This window comes from Triticum dicoccoides, chromosome 6B, assembly GCF_002162155.2.
Source record: "Triticum dicoccoides isolate Atlit2015 ecotype Zavitan chromosome 6B, WEW_v2.0, whole genome shotgun sequence".
NCBI lineage: Eukaryota > Viridiplantae > Streptophyta > Magnoliopsida > Poales > Poaceae > Triticum > Triticum dicoccoides.
Genome location: NC_041391.1, coordinates 61,858,051 through 61,862,116, shown reverse-complemented (window position 1 = coordinate 61,862,116; position 4,066 = coordinate 61,858,051).

Below are 4,066 nucleotides of genomic sequence, written 5' to 3'. Positions count from 1 at the left end.
AAATCGAGCCATCCGCTCTCTGCAGGGAGACAATTCTATTACTTCGACTGTGCTGTGCTGCCTGAGACTGGTAATATTTTGTGTTTCGGTCTCCTTTGCGTAGCCAGTTAACTCTTGACCTTTGCTTCATCCAAACCTCCTCTTGCCGTAAAAGTTCACCAGTTGATCCACTACCCTTAGTTCTTCAGTGTTCGGCCCCCTCCCAATGGAGGCTGCTCGTAGTCGTTCCAACTGTTTCTGTAGTTTTTTCACCTTCTTTGCAATGTTTCCAAACTCGCGATCACCCCAGGACCCGAGTCCACTCTGGACTGCTGTCAGTGCATGCACTACACCTTCTAGACCTGGACGGCCAGACTCTGATCGCCATATTTCTTGCACAAGAGCATCGTAATCACTGAGTCCGCCACACATTTTTGTAATGAAATTGTCGCGGACCACGCCGCCCCCCTCTCGCCTGTACTGTCCTCAACTCAGCAAGAACATAACAATGATCAGATGCTGTTGAACTAATATGCTTGACAAACGTGTATGCATACAAGGATAAAAAATCTCCATTACCAAGAACACGATCAAGTCTAGCTTTTACATTTGCACGCCCATGCTGCTTATTATCCCATGTAAAGGGAACACCTATCCATCCAAGATCTTGGAAGGAGCAAAAATCTACTGCTTCACGAAATGAGCGCATCTGCCACTCCGGCCTCGCATGCTCGCTAAAATGTTCCGTTCCATACATTGTCTCATTGAAGTCGCCCATGCATAGCCACCCGTGATGCGGAACTCCCTGCAACGTACGCATAAACTCCCAGCTGTGATGTCTATTCTCAACTCGGGGTTCACCGTAAAAACCTGTGAAACACCAAGGTTCGGTTTGATCATTCCCCTTGACTATCACATCTATGTGAGCCTTACTGTAATTCTTTAATTCGACTTGCACGCTATCATTCCAGTACAGCCCAATGCCTCCACTAAGGCCATTGCTATCCACAACAAAACAACCAGAAAAACCAAATAAGCTCTTAAGAATTTCAACACGTTTCCCTTGAATCTTTGCACTACTAGGGAAAACCCTAGCAGCAGCGCGGGTTTTGTGCTCACTAGTCGCGCGGGAGGGCGCGCTACTAATAAGGCGCTACAACTATTGCTTAGCAGCAACGCGTGCATGCCCGCGCTACTGCTAGGACGAATAGCTGCAGCGTTTGTTCGGTACCACGCTGCTGCTAAGGTAACTACTTGCAGCGTGTTTTCTGTCCATCGCTACTAGTACTTTTTTTTATTTTTCCATTTCTAGTGTATTTATGCGCCATCGTACAAATATTGATACAATACCAGTTATGAGGTTTACATCATTATGTCCATAACAGTGTGTCAAATGAAGGTGGATTAGGTTCAAGTGGAGGCAATATGTGGTGCATGTCAAAAGTATACTACTAATCCAAACTTGATCTAGTTTGGACTAGTAGTACTTTCGATGTGCACCACATGTTGCCTCCACTTGAATCTAATCCGCCGGCACAAGCTATTTAATCATCCTCATAGTCATTAACACCAACATTATTTATTTCTGTCTCAAAAAAAGTATTTATTTAATCACCACTAACACTAGCTAATAATAATCATCATAGTCATTACCACCAACACTAGCTATTTTATCATCATAGTAATATAGTGTAGCACATCATCATCCTGAAACTCATTTCTAGCTAGCTAATCACTCCTGCTGCTCTCTCTGAGGTAAAATAACATAAAACATGTATAGCTCTCCTCCTTGATCAAACTGGAGCATGCAGATGAACCTGTCTCCTAATCATGGGTAGCACATCTGTTTGCTGCCCCCTAGTACTTCTCTGCGCTCCCCCATCACATATTTGGTCCAGTCTTGCACTATTAAGCATCCGTCGCTAATCTTAAATGCACTAAAGTAATCTGTAGGATATCTTGGCCGTAAGCTGATAATACTCATGGTACCTTTAGTCTCGATCCCATAAGGCACAACATTCATCGGGAGTCCCTGTTGAAGAACATCGTATGTTAACATACTTAGCAATGAAGTTTAGTTTCAAAAATAATGTATGGAAAAGATGCACTGATGACAAATAGTAAAAATCTTGCCATCCTTCCTAAATAGATGTGACCGTAGTTCATTACGAACACTATTGGTCGCACATCTTCAGTACTAACATTTCTAAATGCAGGAAGAAAATTTGTCTTGACAGTATCAAGATCCTCAAGCCATGAAACATAATGACTGAGCTCCTTGCAGTTGAGTTCAGCCCCAGGACAGTATACGGTCCTGTCTACCAAGCGCTGGACATGTTTGCTTGCACCGAAATAAGCTGACAATACAAATTAGTTGTCAACTATTTTTGAATAAACAATATCGATCAAAGACATAAATATGGTTGAGAAACTTACATAATGGTATAACTGGAGGCGTCTGCACATCGACCTAGATGTCGGTATTACCTTCAATACCATCTTCCGGACGAAAATCAAAGGTGATAACCATATCAGGCTCAAATGCATAAGTCTTGCATAGTGCTCGCCATATTTTGCATCCAAAATAGGTGTAGTCGTTTGAATTGTACAATTTTACATTGAAAATATAACCATGCTCGGTCTTCAAGTAAACTTTCTTTTCCTCCATACTATGACTGAAACCTATCTTATCCAATACAAAAACTCTTGCATGGCAGGGGATACGCTAGTAGAATAGTAAAAAATATATAAGTGGAAGCAAATGAAGCAGATGTCATGCTTGATTACGAAAAAAGACTTGTCCCTGTGACTTACTGTATCCACTTCAAAGTTCTCGTCCAGCTTGATGCTGAAGCGCCTATCATCATCTAGGAAGATTCCGTCGCACAGGCCGCGCTCGTCTTCACAGTATTTGCAAATACCGAAATCCTTTTCGTCGTCTGACATTTCCTATGTTCATAGTTAAAACATTAATTGAAAATTGATCGAAGACAACTACCAAGATACTCAACACACAAATCCGGGGCACTCAATATTTCCTACATATTCTGGCACAAGTCATGCCAAAATTCACGGAAAAATCCGGCATGACCTTTGCTAAAATAGGACATATCGAGCGCCTGAAATTTGCCAGAACGGAAATGAATCAACACTCCGGCAAAACATAGGCCACTCGGAGGTGTAACCTGCAAACATGACGGGCCACTTGGATATTGAGCAACACAAGATATACATTTCAAAATATCTTATAGGACTCAAATTAGCATGCATTTAATAAGCAAAAGTAAATCATCTCATACGATCCGTACATCGTCGAATATTATCACTAATACATCACGAATAGTGTCATACATATAACATCACTAATACAACTAAAACCCTAGCACACGACGGGTATCGGCGCGGGCGGTGGACACCCACAGAGAAGGAACCATCACGGGATCATAGCTCCAATGAGATCCCCGGAGAACCTGCCAGGTATTGGAGAACAGCCTGTGCTCCAACGCAAACAAGTAGCGATGGACGTGCGCGTCCTCCTCACTGACACGGTGACGCACCACCTCCGCGGAGTCCTCGAGCCTCTGGATCGTCACTGGCCCACGCGACGCCACCAAAGAAGGTTCGGGTCAACGACAGGCTGGCTCCTCACCAACCTGCGCCCCCCGGTAGGTAGCGCCTCTCAGTACCACCCCGGCGGAGCCCAGTCCCGGACATGGCCAATCTGGTCAAGCAGGTGTCGTCCTCTGCCGACTCGACGACGAGGATGAGGGATAGGCATGGTCGACGTTGAGGCGGGAAAAATTGCTTTAACTAAAAAATATAAACAAGTTCTTACTAACTAGTTCTATTAATTCAACTAGTTCTTACTAAAAATAAACTTAATATAAATAAAAATATTCTACTACCTAATTAGTACCTAGTTCTTAATATGCAACTAAAATAAACTTACTATAAATAAAAATAAACTTAATATGCAACTAAAATATAAAGAAACTCTAGGCAGAGGTAGGAGAGAGGGAGGAGCGGCGTGCTCACCTCGGGTGACTGCGACGAGGGAGGGGCAGGGCGGCGTCGAGGTCGGGGCGGC